Source organism: Pan paniscus, chromosome 5, assembly GCF_029289425.2.
Source record: "Pan paniscus chromosome 5, NHGRI_mPanPan1-v2.0_pri, whole genome shotgun sequence".
In the NCBI taxonomy this organism is placed as follows: domain Eukaryota; kingdom Metazoa; phylum Chordata; class Mammalia; order Primates; family Hominidae; genus Pan; species Pan paniscus.
In genome coordinates, this window is record NC_073254.2 from 43,656,963 (window position 1) to 43,676,033 (window position 19,071).

The following is a 19,071-nucleotide window of genomic DNA, read 5'->3' on the forward strand; positions in this document are numbered from 1 at the left end:
AAAAGGAACTCTATTCTTTTAACATACAGTCTCTCTTGTTTAATAAAACTGAAAGTAAAGAATAGATAGAAATAGTCCTACCTCAGTTCAGGTCAGGTTTTGTTGCCAACAGAGTTATGAAAACTTAGTTTTCTACCTGGGTATGGTAGCTCTCACCAGTAATACCAGCTACTTGAGAGAATTGCTTGAGGCCAGGAGTTTGAGACCAGCTTGGGTAACATAGTGAGACCCTGTCTCAAAGAAAAAAAGGAAAGCTTTTAGTTTTCTGACCATTTTATTTTTGTTTATTTTAATTTTTAATTTTTTTATTTCAATAGGGTTTTGGAGGGACATGTGGTTCTTTAGTGGCGATTTCTGAGATTTTAGTGCACCCATCATTTGAGCAGTGTACACTGTACCCAGTGTGTAGTGTTTTATCCCTCACCAGCCCCCACCCTTTTCCCTGAGTCCCCAAAGTCCAATGTATCGTTCTTATGCCTTTGCATTTCTGACCAATTTAGATTCAGAATTATGGATAAGGGATTTTCAACCTATACTGATCATGTCTAGAAGTTCTGTTTGTTTCTTTAAAAAAAAAGTTCATGTAGCAGCAGATAACTAATACAACCAGAAATAAATGAGATATTGTTTCCCCAAATTCTTTTTTTTTTTTTTTTTTTTTTTTTTGAGATGGAGTCTTGCTCTGTTGCCCAGGCTGGAGTGTAGTGGTGCAATCTCGGCTCACTGCAACCTCCACCTCCTGGGTTCAAGCCATTCTCCTGCCTCAGCCTCCGGAGTAGCTGGGACTACAGGTGCCCACCACCACGCCCAGCTTACTTTTTGTATTTTAAGTAGAGATGGAGTTTCACCATATTGGCCAGGCTGGTCTTGAACTCCTGACCTTGTGATCCGCCCACCTCAGGCTCCCAAAGTGTTGGGATTACAGGCGTGAGCCACCATGCCCAGTCACACATTCTTGATACTATATTATGTTATTGTTACCAGGCAAAAGGGGCTCACTGCTGGATGTGCTAGAAGCTAATACTATGACACTGGATTTCTAAGAAAAGAAAAGCTCTTTATTATAGGTTGACCAATAAGGAGACAGGAATCTAGCTCAACTGTATCTCCCTGTGCTGGCTTTAAGATAGTAATTTTATTAGAAAAGGTTTGCGGGTGGATTCTGGGATTAGCAGGTGGTTGGTGGAAGGAAAAGGGAGGTCTAGAACGTCCTCAAATGCACAGTTATCTCCATTCCTCTTCATGGATCCCACGTGCAAATTCAAAGGGAGTTCGTATGAAACATGCAGTGGAAATTCGGGCTGTGACATTAACAAGCTTGTTCTGTGCAAACTCCATTTGGTCATGTTGGTTCCAAATAATTTTGGACACTCTTGTTATCTCACAAATGGAGGGAATTTCAGCGTTTCAGCAAGTTATTTATTTTCTTATCTGCTATCTGGCAAACTCAAGAATTTCTGTTAGTTATTGGTTTCCTATTCTTTGGGGCACAATTTCAGTTTCAACTTTTCAGCAAGTTGTTTCTTTTTTTATATACTATCCTATAAACTCAAGAATTTTATCATAAAAAAAAACTCTTTGGGGCATGATTTTTTCATCAAACTTAAAAAAAAATCCCCAATATAACGGAATTTCCAGCATTTTAACCTGAAACTGAAGACCATTATTGAATACAGTTTTCAATTGCCAATCTAGAAGTTTACTAATTCTGTGTATTGGATGTGCATATCCTTGTCAGTCAGTTTGGCCTAAGGGAGTCTTTCTTTTAATCATCTTTTCAAATAGGAAAAAGCACCAAATTAAGTGTTTTCTTAAACTTTTTCATTATAGTTATTTCATTTCTAACAAAATTTTAGTGCCACAGTTATATTGTGTAACTGCTTATGTACAGAGGCTCTTTGGAGGACCACCAACCATTGTAATACCAAAGATTTTTACTACCTCCCCTTGAATCAATTTTGCCCGTGTGGGGGTGATATCATCCCTGATATGAAGGCATATATTGAGAGAAATAAGACAAACTATTAAACCAAATTTTAACATAGATGACAGTACTTTAAAAGAAAATTAATTAAAAAATTTAGTCATTTCTGGGATATGAGATAATGAGCAATTTCTTTTATTTCTCTTATTTTCTAGTTTCCATTATATACTTATATATACCTCTAGGGGATGTTGTAAAGATTCTATAATATTATGTATGTATTCTATAATATGTATGTGAAAGAGAAACTGTATCTTTTCCTTTGCTAACTCACAGATGTTTAAATATATTAAATTTTAGGTGTTAGATGATTTATATATCTTCAGTGTTAACACAAACTGAAGATATTGCTCTAATATTCATCACCCAATGAGAATTTGTGATATTCTGCAGATTTGGTAACATTTTCATGGAGATTTAATAAAAAACATTGACATATTCATTCTACAGACATTTATTGGCTATGTAATTCATGTCAGAAACTGATTCGACACAGCAAAATCACGTGAATAAGAAGGTCTATATTGTTGAAAAGCTTACCAATGCATCTTCTTCAAACACACATACAAACAACTAAATAAAAATGGGATAATGCCATATATTTATATGGTCAGGGTTTTCAAGGACTATAGACCATAGACTGACGAGATTTATAAATACTTTTCAGTTGAGACAAGATTTCAGCAGGGTATGAAGGTTGAATAGAAGGTTTTTAAGTGATAAATGCCTAGCAAGATTTAGGATCACTCATTTTTAACAAAGGAAAATTGATACTCTTTTTTAGTGGCCACAATTTTATCATTCTATACTTTTGTCTTTCTTCTATAGTCCTTATGACACCATGAAGTTTACAGTGTCTTAATGCTTTCCTCATCCTGATTTCACTGTCCTCTCTCATATTTTTTTATGTTTACCAAGGTATGTACAACTGACAATTTTAGAGTCTTCTGCAAAGAAAAGATAACTATTAGGTACTGGGCTTAACACCTGGGTGATGCAATAAGATATATAATAACCCCCCATGACACGTGTTTATGTAACCTTCACATGTACCCCCAAACCTAAAATAAAAGTAAAAGAGGAATCAAAACCTTGAAATAAAGGTATGATGTTCGTGCTGTGGAAATTTAGAAGCCACAGGGTTTAAGGATTGTAGAGACATAAGCCCTATTACTCCCATCTTCCTACTCAATTACTTCATGTAGGCTGTGGCTTACTCTGTCTTTGAAATGACATAGCAAGGGCACTGTAGATGTGGGGAATCTTTCACTTGCAGAGAGGATTTTCCATCTCTGAAATGGCTGATTTGCAGAGAAGTGGAGTCGTTTATTCTCTAGCACAGGGATTTCCAGATTTTGAATGTATTTACCAGTAAAACAAAGTGAAAACAAAGTAAAGCAAAGTAAAAACATATGCTTGCTAAATTTTCTTTTGTCATTTAAGAGCACCAAGCTTTGAGCTTGAATGTGCTTTGGATAAATGAATTGATTTCACTTCTCTTGATAAATGCCAATCTTTCTTTAGTGCTCTACATTCTACTTTTTTCCATCTAATTAATGATTCTGCTGAACATTTTTTCATCCACAGTATTTTCTTCAGTGCACTCTTTACATCTTTGTTTCTTAAAGTGTAGATGGGAAGGTTAAGGCTGGGTGTGATGATTGTGTAAAAGAGTGAAGAACTTCCCTTCATCTTGGGATATGGTATTCTGTGGCTTCATGTATATATAAATGATTGTTCCATAAAACAGAATTACTACTGTGAGGTGGGAGCCACATGTATTAAGGATCTTTTGCAATCTTGTTGCTGACTTGATCCTCATTACAGCTTGAGTGATAACTCCGTATGAGATAAGAATTAGTGATAGAGGTACGAAAAGAAATACCACTCCGAAAGCAAAGACAACAATCTCAATTACTTTTGAATAGACACAAGCCATCTTGATCAATGCTGGCATCTCACAGAAAAAATTATCCACTTCCCGGTGCCCACATCTTGGCAACTTCAAAGTCAAGGAGCAAACAATTAAGGCACTGGCAAGACAACTCAACCAGGCAGTGGCAAAGCTGAGGGTGCATTATTAAGGTGTAGTGAAGGGGTTGACAGACAGCAGCATAACGATCATAGGCCATCACAGCCAACAGAAGACATTCTGTGGCTCCCAAGTCAAGGACAAAGAAGAATTGGAGTACACACCCTCCATAAGTAATAGATTTTTTTGGGCCCCATTGATTTGCCAGCATCTGGGGGATAATGCTAGTTGTATAACAGAGGTCCAAAAAAGACAAATTGGATAAGAAAAAATACATGAAGGTATGGAGCTGGGTGTCTAGATAAGATAAAAGAATGATGGTTGTATTTCCTACCAGAGTCACAATATAGATGATGAAGACAACCACTGAGATGATGTGCTCTAATTGGGGTCGATCAGAAAACCCCAGAAGGATGAAATCTGTTCCAGAACTTACACTGCTTGTTTCCATTGTTCCTTAAGAAAAGCTAGGAGGCAATATCATGGTAACCAAAAATAGTGTCAGGTTTAGGTAGAACTGAAAATCTCTGAAGTTTGTCAAGGGTATCCAAAACTCTCTTATTTGCATGCTCTCTCTCATTTGGAACATCTCTTTTAACATTTCCCTATGGCCCAGTGCTCACAACTTGTTCATATTTAATCCAAAATTAATAATATGCTAAATCCAATCAGGCTGAATTGTAAATCATTGAAAAAACTTAATTTGCTATGTCATTCATTGTTCTATGTATTTCAATTAAGTAATAAAATCATGAAGTCAATTATGTGATTTTAAGAGAGGCATATGTATTGAGGAGTTGTTCCTCTTTGAAGCTATGACATAAGCATCGCTTGATCATGATAAATCCTTGCATTATTGAAGGAGTTAAGCTTGAGGTAAAAAGTTAAATGACATCTTTTTTTTTGGAATAAACTCCACCATTTGATAGCAGAATCACTTTCAATATTTACTTGCAAATATCTACATTTCAGCCATTATAATTATAATTATCCTCACCACCAACTTACTCCTCCTCCTTATATTTTTTTTACTCCTCAACATTGCAGGCACTGTTGTTGTTCTATCAATTTTGGTGTTCCCTACTACACTGCCTTTTTTTGTGAGTGTGCTTTTTGTTGCCAGGAAATAATTATCTTCCTTATTAATATTTACTTACATGTATAAAGGCCTATATGTTTTTTGAACAGCTTTAATGACTAATATTACACCATCTAAACAGCCTTACTGATTTGTTGCAGTTAAATATTGAGGTAATTGCAGAACTATTTGGCCACCACGTACAACGATCTGTGTCCAATCCTACTTACCAGCCATTCAGCAGAATTAGCTGGGCGCTGGGCAGGTAATTCAAACAAAAAGCAGTTCATTAAATAGCCAGAGTTGTTTTAATCTAAGGAATTTACCAATCCAACATGAGTGGATGTTCTGATTGCTTTGAAATCCTTTAGGTAAAACCATCACCCCATTGGGCTCTAAAAGAATACAGATACAGATAAAAATGTCATCAATCTCACCATTTCTGATTATTGTATCATATCACTAAGTAGACAAAATATTTAATGACTGAGTTAGTTTTTTTTTTTTTTTTTTAAAGATAGAATCTTGCTCTGTTGGCCGAATGCAGTGGCTCATGCCTGTAATCCCAGCACTATGGGAGGTTGAGGTGGGCGGATCACTTGATGTCAGGAGTCCAGACCAGCATGGCCTACGTGGGGAAAAATTTTGTATTTTCTACTAAAAATACAAAAATTAGGGGCGGTGTGGTGCGTGCCTGTAGTCCCAACTACTTGGGAGGCTAAGGCAGGACAATTGCTTGAACCTGGGGGCGGAGGCAACAGTGAGCCGAGATCGCACCGCTGCACTCCAGCCGGGGCGACAGAACGAGACTCTTGTCTCAAAAAAACCAAACGAAACAAAAATCTTGCTCTGTTGCCTAGGCTGGAGTGCGGTGACACAGTGACAGCTCATTGCAGCCTGGACCTCCGGTGCTCAAGTGATCCTCCCAACTGAGCCTCCTAAGTAGCTGGGACCACAGATGCATGCCACTGTGTCCAGGTAATTTTTAAATGTTTTTGTAGTGATGAGGTCTCACCATGTTGTTCAGGCTGGTTTGGAACTCCTTGGCTCAAGCAATCCTCCTGCTTCGGCCTGAGCCCTGGTGTCGAGCTAATGGCTGAATTAGTTTAAACATTTTTTCTGCTGATAATTTCTGACCACGAAATTCAGACCTACCATACTTTACATTTATAGTGTCCTTGAGGCCATGGAATTGAAACCTCATTTGTTTCTGGTATATAGTAAAACAAGGGGAAGATAGATCATTTATATATGTCATTGTTATAAGTGTTTCAGTTAGAACATAATAATGTTATAATCATAAAGAAGGAAATGTTATCAAGTAGTATGAGATAGAGGTGTAGTTTTTCACAGCACAAAAATGGAAATCTAATTAATGAGTGTCCAATTTTTTTTATTTTTTGCAATAGATTGTCAACTAAGGAATGATAGTGCTTCATTGCACAGATTCTGAACTCAAAGTCCCTGGCATCAAATTCCAGCTTCACCACTTGGAAGCTGTATCCTTGGGCAATTATTTAACTTGTTTGTGTAGGAGGTTCTTTATACATGAAGAAAATATAATAAAATTTCCTTCCTCAAAGGGATGTTGTGAGGGTTAGTATTTATAAAAGCACTTGGAACTGAGCTTGGTTCATCTTTAATTCTAAAAATGATAACCTATATTCACCTATCATTGTTATTCTGTCTACCCCTTAGTCCATTAATTTTTCACACTAGTGATTTTACCGCAATGACCTAGAACTAAACTGGAATGTTTTTTAAAAAATTTGTGTAACTTTAAAATTTAGAAACATTTTTATATACACAAAAATATGCAGAATCACAATATGCACATTGAACTGAAAAGCTTCAGGAGCAGGAGATGACTTGAGGTCTCCAAATGCTTTGATTAAAAAATTCACTCAAATTCTTTTGACTGCTGTTGGGTTTGTGTTGGGAATTAAAAGGTCATGAATTTCAAAGTGGAAAAAAACCTCAGAAGTCATGAATCTAGCCTTCTGCTCTGCATAGGAGATCCTTCAACAGAATCTCTACACAGCTGCTACTGGCATAACTTCAGTGACAGGGAAGTCAATTACACTTGAAGCAGCCTCTCTCCTTTAGTCAATGCTGCTTATATTGAACTCAAAGATGATTCCTTGCCCAGCCCTGGCTGATTTTCTTTATTCTGAAAATAACACAGAGTAAGTCAATTTAACATGGCCTCATAAAAACCCCAGTATTATTATATGAACAGTGCATGGATACAACAAATAAAAAGTAAAGCTTGGTGAGTTTCAGTGTATATTCTTGTAACTATCACCTAAATCAATAAATAAAACATTGATGATTACCCTAGGAGCTTTTCTTTGTGCCTTTTACCAATGATAACTCTTCCCTATCCCCTGAAGTATCCACTATGCTGCTATTTATAGTAATCCCCTCTTTGCATGTTAGTAGGTTAATTACCCAAATGTGCACCTCTAGACAATATTGTATAGTTTGGCTTACTAAAAATTTTTTATATACCTTTTAACTCTTTTAATATTAGAATCTGTTACCAAATATATGCTTAGATTTCTCTTCCCAGACAAAGCACATTGTTAGCTGTTCCTACCACTACATGCTCTTTTATTACCATGCTTTTTCTTGTTGCTCTCCCTGGACACACCATGATTTGTCAAGTGCTGCAAATTAGTGAGTATAAAAGTAAGCACGATACTCCACTTATGCAACACTACTGAAGAGAATAGTGAATGTCTATGATCTGCATAATTTTCTAAAATATACGTTGGTTATTTTTAGCAGGTATAAGACATTACTGGCTCTCTTTAAACTTTGGATCACGTAAAGCCCTTGGCATTCTTATTAGAAATGCTGCCAAGTCAGGCATGATAATTTATGTAGTTCAATGTTGTGAACTCAAATACAGGACTTTTCATTTAATACTTTTTAACATTTGCCATTTTGGCAAAAAAGAGGCATGCTACATTTTAATCGAAACTCAGTTTTTCATTTTTCATAGTATGGACTTCAGAGCCCAATAATCGCGCATAACTTAACATTTTGCTTTCTTCAGTGAAATCTGAGACAAATGAACCAAACATATTTCAACATAATTTATGATATGGAGAGAAAATTAGAAGCACAAAATTTCAAAACTGTCTAAAATTTTATAAAAAGTAAAAATATATGGATCTTTTATTATAAAGCAAGAGGTATATTGCTGTAGTCATACAAAATTCAAGATGAAAGGACGGAGTAAAAATAGGTAAGACCCTAGACTGGTTCAGACCGCCTGTGATTTTTGTTACAATTGATCTCAGCCATTTCCATACTCTGTGGACTTGAGCAGGCTAATTAACTTCTTTAGCCTCTGATTCCTCATCTGTAAAATAGCTATTCTAATAGCACCTGCTTTGTAGGATGGCTATGAGGAGGATTACATGCTATGCTAAATATTTAGCATGATGCTTGGTGCATAGAGAGCATTCAGTAACTTCAAAATCCACTAACTGCTCTTGTTGAAGTTTAATCCTCACTCCTGAGGATTAAATTTATATTTAATCCTCAAAATGTTAGTATTATTTATATCTCACATACCTTTCACATTTTTGCTTTCATGTTAGACCGAGTCTTATGCTATCTAGGATCTGTTTTCTACCTGGAGTCATCCTCTGTTAGAGATAGCAGAGAATACTTACCAGAAGCTGAAAAGATTAGAATATATTTTCATGAAGGAAGAATTCACAGCTGTCATGTTCTCATGTAGTCCAAACATAACCATGTTCCCATTATGACGTTTCTTCATTTAATTAATAAATTAGAAAAGAATTCTTGTTGGGTGAGTTACTAATGCCCTGAAGAATTGGATTAACCACTGGTCATACTGACACTACAGTGCCATTCACACTTAAATGCAACAGCTGAAATAAGATTTAATAGAAGTCTCTATTTAATGTGGATATTGGAAGTAAACTAGATGTGGGACTGGTGAAAATCCTTAATAATTAGGTTTGGTTAAATATATTTTCGGTTGGCTATTTGATGTCTTTTTAATGTTATACTCTTTTGTTATTCATATTTACAGCTAGATTTTTGCCTAATTAAACAAGGAGAACACTGTGTTGGTCAATGTATATTCCAAGAATCATTAACATGTAGCAGGGAAGTATTTATTTACAGCTCTAAAGGCTACCTATGTTGATATGGTTTAGACCTTGGGGACTGATGCCCCACAGAGGTGATTAAGTAAAGCTATGACTGTGGTCAGAGGCATATCCAAATAATAATTTCATGAAAAGTTCTCTAAACACATTAGGTTTCGGCCAGGCACAGTGGTTCATGCCTGTAATCCCAGCACTTTGGGAGGCCAAAGCGGGTGTATCACCTGAGGTTAGGAGTTCAAGACCAGCCTGACCAATGTGGAGAAACCCCGTCTCTACTAAAAACAAAAAATTAGCCGGGCATGGTGGTGCATGCCTGTAATCCCAGCTACTCAGGAGGCTGAGGCAGGAGAATCACTTGAACCTGGGAGACGAAGGTTGCGGTCAGCCGAGATTGCGCCACTGCACTCTGGCCTGTGAAACGAGCGAAACTCTGTCTCAAAAAAAAAAAAAAAAGACGTTGGGTTTCATCTTTTCTTTTTCTTTTTAAGTTTTTAAATTTAAAAATTTGGAGATTAATTATATATTAAATTTACATTGAAAAATGAATATATGATGTAAACTATATAAAAATGAACACATCTACTTGAAATTTGGTTTATTCAATTGGTAAGATCAAAATTGGATAAATTAAGTTATGTAGGTGTTGTGTCTATAGGACAAAATATTTAGTTTTAAAAAATTTGTGGGATAATCATAATTCTAGGTTTATGAATTATTATCATCGTTCTATTTTCAGCAAATTAAAAATAGTATGAACACTCTGGAGCTTATCCCTCAATTTATGGTCTGGAAACTTACCACCACCCCCAGCTTCTGGTAATTACCATTCCACTCTCTGCTTCTATGAGTTTAAGTTTTTCAGATCCTCATTTAAATGAGATCATGTAGTATTTGCCTTTCTGTAACTGGCTCATTTAACTTAACATCATAGCTTCTAGGTTCATCCATGTTGTTGGAAATGACAGGGTTTCCTTTTTTTGTTACGAGTGAATAGTACACCACATTTTCTTGATTTATTCATTCATTGATGAACACAAAGTTTGATTCCATATCTTTGCTATTGTGAATAATGCTGCCATAAACATGGGAGTGCAGACATCTCTTTAACATACTGATTTCAATTCCTTGGATATATACCCAGTGGTGGGATGGCTGGATCATATGGTAGTTCTATTTTTAATTTTTGGAGTAACCTCCACACTGTTTTATATAGTGGCTGTATTAATGTACATTCCCACTAACAGTGTGCAAGGGTTCCTTTTTTTCCCTACATTCTCACCAAGCTGTTATCTTTGCTTTTTATGACAATAGCCATTCTAAGAGTATGAAGTGATATCTCACTGTGCATTTAATTTACATCTCCCCATTGATTAGTGATGTTGAGCATTTTTCATATACCTGTTGGCCATTTGTAGGTCTTCTTTTGAGAAATGTGTATTTGGGTCTTTTGCCCATTTTTATTTTTATTTTTAAAATTTTTAAATTATTTTATTTTATTTTTTATTTTTATTTTTGAGATGGAGTCTCTCTCTGTCTCCCAGGCTGGAGTGCAGTGACACAATCTCGGCTCACTGCAGCCTCCACCTCCCAGGTTCAAGTGATTCTTGTGCCTCAGCCTCCTGAGTAGCTGAGACCAGAGGCACGTACCACCATGCCTAGCTAATTTTTCTATTTTTAGTAGAGACAGGGTTTCACCATGTTGGCCAGGCTGGTCTCGAACTCTTGACCTCAAGTGGTCCACCCATCTTGGCCTCCCAAAATGCTGAGATTAGAGGTGTGAACCAACACAGCCAGCTCCATTTTAAAATAGAATTATGTTTTCTTGTTTGAGCTTCTTATATATTTTAGATATTAGCCCCTTATTAGATACATCATTTGCAAATATTTTCTCCCACTCCATAGGTTGTCTTTTCATTATTTTATTTGTTTCCCTGACTGTACAGGAGCTCTTTAATTTGATATAATCTCATTTATTTATACTTGCTTTTGTTGACTGTGCTTTTGGGGTCATATCCAAAAAATCATTGACCAGATCAATGTCATGGAGCATTTCTATGATTTCTTTTAGTAGTTTAATAGTCTTATGTTTAAGTCTTTAATGCATTTTGAGTTGATTTTTGTATATGGTTTGAGGTATGCATGTAATTTCGTTCTTCTACATGTGGATATTCAGTTTTTCAACACCGTTTATTGAAGAGACTGCCCTGTCCCCATTGTGTGTTCTTGGCACCTTTGTTGAAAATCAATTGATTGTAAATGTATAGATTGATTTTTACGCTATTTTGTTCCATTGGTTTTTGTGTCTGTTTTTATGCCAGTATCCTGCTGTTTTGATTACTATAGGTTCACAGTAGATTTTGAAGTCAGGTATTATGATGCCTCCCGTTTTGTTTTTGTTTTTGTTTTTGTTTTTTTGATTCAAGGTTACTTTGGCTATGGATTTTTGTGGATCCATACAAATTTTAGAATTGTTTTTTCTATTTCTCTACAAAATGACATTGGTACTTGGATAGAGATTGCATTGAATCTTTATTTGCGGTAGTATAGGTATTTTAAAAATACTAATTTTCCCAATCCATGAACATGAGGTATTTTTCAATTTTTTTGTCTTTTGTAATTTTAAATATCAGTGTTTTATAGTTTTCAAGTGTACAAATCTTTCACCTCCTCAGTTAAATTTGCACCTAGTTATTTTAATTAATTTATTTTTAAATTATGATTGTTTACTTAATTTCTTCTCATATGATTGTTAGTGCATAGAAACACTACTGATTTTTGTATATTGATTTTGTAACCTGTAACTTTACTGAATTTGTTTATTTGAATAGCTTTTTTTGTTGTTGGAGTTCTTAGGGTTTTCCAAGTAAAGGATCATGTCATCAGAAGAGACAATTTCACTTCTTCATTTCCACTTTGTATGCCTTTTTTTCTTTTTCTTGCCTAACTGCTCTGGCTAGGACATTCAATACTATGTTGAACAGAAGTGGTGAGCGTGGGCATCTTTGTCTTGTTCTGCATCTCAGAGGGAAAGCTTTCAACTTTTTATCATTATGATATTAGCTGTGGGCTTGTAATATATGGCTCTTACTGTGTTGGCAAAAATAGATTCTCAGAATATAATCTCCAGATTTTGTAATCCACTGATACAATTACATACTGATTACCTACTCTGTAATATGGAATTTAAAAAATTCCATGTGTGATTTTCTAACTCTATCATAGGTCGGTAACCTCTATACATCTGGAAAGGCTAGATGTGGCAAATGTTTCCTTGTAAAAGTTTTGGGGGAAGCTGAGAGCAGCTTTCTCACATTATACACGCGGGTCTCCTATAAACGCCGGTACATCCTCCCAAAGCGTGATGGGAATCTCCAAATCGCTAAATGTGTCCTGTTACTCCATTTTTCTTTTCCCACATCAACGTCTGGTAGAAGGAAGGCCAACTGCCCCATGGTCGCTACCATTCCACCCGTCCTCATCCGGGACTTCGCTGACCTTCCGGCCGTTAAGGCTGTTGTCTGTTGTCATCAGGACCAGGTAGGTCTCGCCCAATTGGGACAGAGAGGTCCCCCGAGGACCGGATCTGCGCGGCGCCGTGGCCTAAAGAGGAGGCCAGGCCACTCCCTAGCTCCGCCTTCGCGGGCCCTGCACCCCAGCAGCCTCTGCGTGGTTCTTCCCGCCCCGCACACCCGCGGCCATCCAAAGGTGCTGTGTCCCGGCGGCCACCAGGTCACCGAGGTGGGGTGGGGAAGACAGGTTCGCCGCTGCTTCAGGCCTGGGATCTCTGCTGGAACTCTCTACATTTTTTAATCAATTTAAAATTTATAATAATGTATGTTTTTTAGGTATTGTTTTTACTGACAAATTTTATTTCTAGATCTTTCATCAGTTTTCTCACGCTGGTCAACAAATAGGCCTTCATCACACACTAATTTGTAATGTCATTCTTTTCATATTTACTATTCTAATGTAAAACACACTAAGGTCTGTTTTGAGGCAATGTTGTTTCAATCATATGCAAATCAAACTCTTTTTCTTTTTTGAGACAGAGCCTCACTCTGTCACCCGGACTGGAGTGCAGTGGCACAATCTCTGTTCACTGCAGCCTCGGCCTCCCAGGCTCACGTAATCCTCCCACTACAGCCTCCCGAGTAGCGGGGACTACAGGCACAGGCCACCACGCCTGGCTATTTGTTTGTTTTTTGTGGAGACAGGGGTCTCACTCTGTTGCCCAGGGTGGTCTCCAACTCCTGAGTTCAAGCTATCCTCCTGCCTAGGCCTCCCAAAGTGTTGGGATTACAGGCAGGAGCCACTGCTCTTGACCCCAAATCAAACCCTTAGTAATATTTGATAGTATTTCAATGCTGGCCAGAGCAAATCCTTGCTTATTATTCGTTTATGAAAATGGCTTGACTCTTCTAAGCTGTAATTTGACCAAATAAATCTTGAAATAAATTTGTTACAATCCAAACACAATGCAGACAATTATTTGAAATGTCTGCATTTAAATTTATATTTAAAAGTTATTTTTTGAAGAATGTGGCAAGTCTCATTTTATTTGTTTTTCCCTTTTTCTTGGTAAAGATTAATAATACCTTAAAAATGTTCAGCATACGTTAAGTTCATCTTTATTGATATCATTTTATTTAATTGCTCATTGCTTATTGTTGTTAGGAGAGCTATATATGTATTTTTTAAATTAAATTTTTTTTTTTAACTTTTATTTTAGGTTTAGGGGTACATATGCAGGTTTGTTACTTGAGTAAATTGTGTGTTGCTGAGGTTTGGTGTTCAAATCATTTTGTCACCCAGATAGTGAGCATAGTACCCAATAAGTAGTTTTTCAATCCTCACCCTCCTTCCTCCTGCCACCCTCAGGTAGGCCCAGGTGTCTGTTGTTCCCCTCTTTGTGTCTGTGTGTACTCAATGTTTAGCTCATACTTATAAGTGAGAACATGTGGTATTTGGTTTTCTGTTTTTGCATTAATTCACTTAGGATAATGGCCTCCAGCTGCCATCCATGCTGTTGCAAGGGACATGATTTCATTCTTTTTATGGTTGCATAGTATTCTGTGGTGTATATATGTTACATTTTCTTTATCCAGTCCACCACTGATGGGCATCTAGATTGATTCTATGTCTTTGCTACTGTGAATAGTGCTGTGATGAACATGCGAGTGAATGTGTCTTTTTGGTAGAACAATTTTTATTTCTTTGGGTATATACCCAGTAATGGGATTGTTAGGTCAAATGGTAGTTCTGAGTTCTTTGAGAAATCTCTAAACTGTTTTCCACAGTGGCTAAACTAATTGAAATTCCCACCAGCCGTGTGTGAGTATTCCATTTTCTCTGCAACCTCACTAACATCTGTTATTTTTTGAATTTTTAATAATGTCCATTCTGACTGGTGTGAGATGGTGTTTCATTGTGGTTTTGATTTGCATTTCCCTAACGATTAGTGATACTGAGCATGTTTTCATATGCTTGTTGGACATGCGTATGTCTTCTTTTGTGAAGTGTAGGTTCATGTCTTTGCTCATTTTTAAATGGGGTTGTTTTTGCTTGTTGATTTGTTTAAATTTCTTATAGATTCTGGATATTAGACCTTTGTTGGATGCTTAATTTGCAAATATTTTCTCCTATTTTGTAGGTTGTCTGTTTAATCTGTTGGTAGTTTCTTTTGCTGTGCAGAAGATTTTAAATATTTATTTTGTATATTTCTTTTTCACGGAGTCTATAGGGATTTCTAATAACATTTTTTTGTGTTAAAAATGGAGTGGATTCTGTTATCTTAAAATAATGATAGTTTTCTTTCTTCTTATTTTTTGGGGGATATACCTGTATTTTTCAGCTAATGTAAAACAACAGAGTAGAAACTCTAGTTGATATTTGCTCTTAAGCATTTTAGTTCAGAGGGACTAAAAGCAAGGTGCAACAAATTAAGAAGTAATGAATAGTGTCTGATGAGAAAAATAGAGTGTGTTTTGAACTAGCCTAACCCAATTTGGTCATGCTCAGCAACAGGGTCATTTTTGGTAGTTAATCATAGTGGCTGAAAAAGGTGAAGTGGGCGTATGGTTAGCATTTACCACCACAATCCTATGTCCCAGTTATGATGAAAATGACTCTGATCAAATTCTGCCATGAATATAGAGATTAGTTAACCAGACATTAGCATAAGACAGTTTATGTCATCTGCTCTGTAAATTTAATAAATCCTCAGCTCTCTGCCCTTTAAAATACTCCAAAGTACCTTGTAGAAAGGTGTATTTGAAGAAGATAAGACAACAGAGGTAGGGTTTTACTTTCATGTCAGCATTGAGAAAGTGGAACTTATCCATGGTAGGACACAGGCCCATTTAGGGAACAAGTCTTGGGCACTACCCCTAAAGTTTAGGCTACACATCTTGCTAGGTTCTTATGCCCTTCATAGAAGAATAGGGAATGTTTCTAAAATATGTTAGATGACCCTCATATATTTGGTACCACTAATTTCAGGATGATAACTGATTTAAACCTCAATTATTATGTGAGTTGGCTAGGCATCAGATGTTGACCAAGAGGTACATAACTGAAGGTCCTGTGGTAGCTGCCTTGGAGGGCAGCCTTTCTGGCTAAATGCTAGTTGACCTCCCCATCTAATAGTGTACATTTACTGATTAGAGCCACTCATGTCCATAAAATGTTATATATATATATAGATATATATATATTTTTTGAGACGGAGTCTCGCTGTCTCCCAGGCTGGAGTGCAGTGGCATGATCTTGGCTCACTGGGCTCACTGCAAGCTCTGCCTCCCGGGTTCACGCCATTCTCCTGCCTCAGCCTCCCGAGTAGCTGGGACTACAGGTGCCCGCGACCACGCCCAGCTAATTTTTTGTATTTTTAGTAGAGACGGGGTTTCATCATGTTAGCTGTGATGGTCTCAATCTCCTGACCTCATGATCCACCGCCTCGGCCTCCCAAAGAGCTGGGATTACAGGCGTGAGCCTCCGTGCCCGGCCCATAGAATGTAATATTTGAATGAATAAATGCACTTATATCAATAGCCTGACAAAGTGTTTTAAAGTATACTACAGTTACCATGACAAAGTGTTTCTCTGAAGAAACTTGTCTATGAAGAATAATGAGATTGGTAAGAAAACATAAATAAAAAGAACTACCAAGGAACATTTCCATCCAACTGATTTTAAAGAGAATAAATTGACCTGGAGTTAATTACCTAGTAGAATTAATTTCTACACAGTGATTTGGAATTTGGGAGTACAATTAGTGAAAACAGGTACTGGAATTGCTCCAGTGTTGGGAATGGACCCACATATTCATAAATGGGTACTTATTGGTACTAGAAAATTTTCTACACAATTACTCTACATTAAATATTACTCCAGGTTTTCAGGACATGGAAGTAGCTTCTTTTTAAAAAATCCTTTTCATGTTACTTCTCCACCTAGATAGTTTCAAAAAGTGTATTATTTTTTGATTTCAAAATTTTATTCATTGAAACATAAACTTGGTCAGTTCTATTCAAGACATCAATATAAAGAGAAATCACTGAATTGTAGAAAGGTTTGTATAAATTAAATTGTAAAAGTGTGAGCTAAAAATATGCAGTATTAATACAGAAAGCTTCTTAGTAATAATACCAAATATGTGCTCCTTATAATCACATGGATCAAAATTGTATACTCTTTAGTTAAGGGATGTAATGGGGAAAAATAGAAGATTGGAATTGTTTTAATTGCATCTGTGTTCTGAGGAATGGAGCAGCAGCAGCAGAAGAAAAGGTGTTCTTTTACTTAAAACAACAAATTCTATTTTCTAATGCAAGATGAGTGTATCTTTACCCCTTATTCTAGTGTTTATAGAAGATAGAGCCAGACAAATATTTCTCTCTAAGTGATAGTGACATTATTCCTTCACAGACACTACAATTGAAAGAATTGGAGGTCCTAGGTCAGAGACAAAGACAGATTGGAATAGAAGTTGGGACCGAAAGTAAATAAGATCTTCCAAAACATGGAGCAAGGGGGACCTAAAAAAGCAGACATCCAGAGAGCAAAGCTCTGTGGTAGGGATTGCTAAGGAATTTTAAGAAGTCAAAATATTCATTAGGCAATGTTTTCCTTTTTATCCTGCAGTATAATCCTCCTTTATTATTCCCAGTTCTTTATGAAAATCCCACTAACTGCATTCCCCACTTGTTAGTGGTACTTTAGAGAATAAAAGAAAATAGGCTTGGTTCACTGGCAAGAGGACAAGAAATAGTCTTTAAGTGGAGAAGAAGCTGTTTCATACAGTAGAAATTGGTAAGGACAGTGGCCACAGGGACTCAACTGTGAGAGGAGGTTAAAAATTTATCAGGAGCAGTATTTTAAACAAAAATCCTCAAAAATAATAGAATCCTTCTCCCATAGAAAATAATTTTCAGAAATACAATGGAGAGTGTCAGAATTTCTTCAGAAAGTAGAAAGAATTTTAAAACTTAACTTATGCAGGCTGGGCACGGTGGCTCACGCCTGTAATCCCAGCACTTTGGGAGGCCGAGGTGGGTGGATTACCTGAGGTCAGGAGTTTGAGACCAGCCTGGCCAATATGGTGAAACCCCGTCTCTACTAAAAATACAAAAGTTAGCCGGATGTGGTGGCACACGCCTGTAGTCCCAGCTACTCGGGAGGCTGAGGCAGGAGGATGGCATGAACCCGGGAGGTGGAGGTTGCAGTGAGCTGAGATTGTGCCACTGCACTCCAGCCTGGGCGACAGAGACAGACTCCATCTCAAAAAAAAAATTAACTTATGTATTAATACAAAAACCAATATCAGAAATGCCAGAGACCTGGATGAACTGGTATCTATAAAAGTGATAAAATGAATCAATGTACTTCAGTAAGTTGGGTACATATTTAGACTTATTAAATTATCAGCATCTATACCCAGGTATTGCTTGAAAAATGTTACCAATTAATAATTAGCTTAATTTTTACAGCATGTTTGAAAATTTGATATGCCATATCATTTTTATGCAACATACTTCAATAATACATGTCAGTAAATTTATTTAAGATATAAATATTCATTGTAAAGTAGGTAAATATATGTACTTGCAAAGATACCCAAACACATCAATTAAAATAATGGGATTAGAATTGGATAATAAGTGCATTTATACGTATTTGACCTCTAGAGGTTCCTGTACTTCAGAATTCATCACTATATGACAATTGAGTATCATAGCATCTTCTGCTTGAATCCATTTATAAGTTTTTGTTTAAGAAGTGAGAGAAAATTAATAATTGTTATGAATATAAACAGTTACAGTAAAAATGGCATTTCATTTTCTCTAGATATTCGTGATTCTCTGAATTTGAATAATGTATTTTTTAGATTATAGTCTTCTAAAGAAGAGAAATATTGAAAGAATTAGCTATTTACTTGCACTGAGGGGAGTCATTATGTCCATTTTCTACTATGGTTTTCTTAGTCCACCACTCCTCAAGTTATGATGGTTGACTCAGAAGGGTTGCTTTTATCTTTAATCATAAATCATTATGAATTTCCTTGTCTGAACTAGTCAACATCTACCATGTTGTGGTTAATTGGTACCAATCAGAGTTGAACTTCTTGTGGAAGAATCTGGAGATGTCCATATGAAAGGAAAATAGGCAATAAACTAGATTGTATTATATTGCATTTTTCCGACACTAGGCATATGTGGTTTTGAAAATTACCTTTTTACTGGGTGTTTTGTGAGTGGCAGAAACATTTTCCTGCCCTGGCCAAGGGCTAACCTTAGAAAAAGATAAATGTGATGGGTATAAAATCTAA

At 36.5% G+C, this 19,071-nt stretch overlaps 2 protein-coding genes across 4 annotated transcripts in view; one reads left to right on the forward strand and one right to left on the reverse strand.

Moving 5' to 3' along the window:
• ZNF311 (zinc finger protein 311) overlaps positions 1-15,296 on the reverse strand; it is a 43,588-nt gene extending 28,292 nt beyond the window's left edge. The window contains exons 1-3 of one of the 3 annotated variants that reach the window (XM_055113300.2): positions 12,557-15,296; positions 5,325-5,489; positions 82-230 (exon numbers count right to left, since the gene is read on the reverse strand). The gene's annotated coding sequence lies outside the window, so the exon portion shown is untranslated. Of the gene's footprint in view, positions 1-81; positions 1,205-5,324; positions 5,490-12,556 lie in introns of those variants that run through there. The other 2 variants (XM_057302457.2, XM_055113299.2) reach the window with 2 other exon arrangements.
• LOC100968916 (uncharacterized) overlaps positions 12,750-19,071 on the forward strand; it is a 41,867-nt gene continuing 35,545 nt past the window's right edge. Inside the window, exon 1 of the mRNA XM_055113304.1 lies at positions 12,750-12,782. The gene's annotated coding sequence lies outside the window, so the exon portion shown is untranslated. The remainder of the gene's footprint in view (positions 12,783-19,071) is intronic.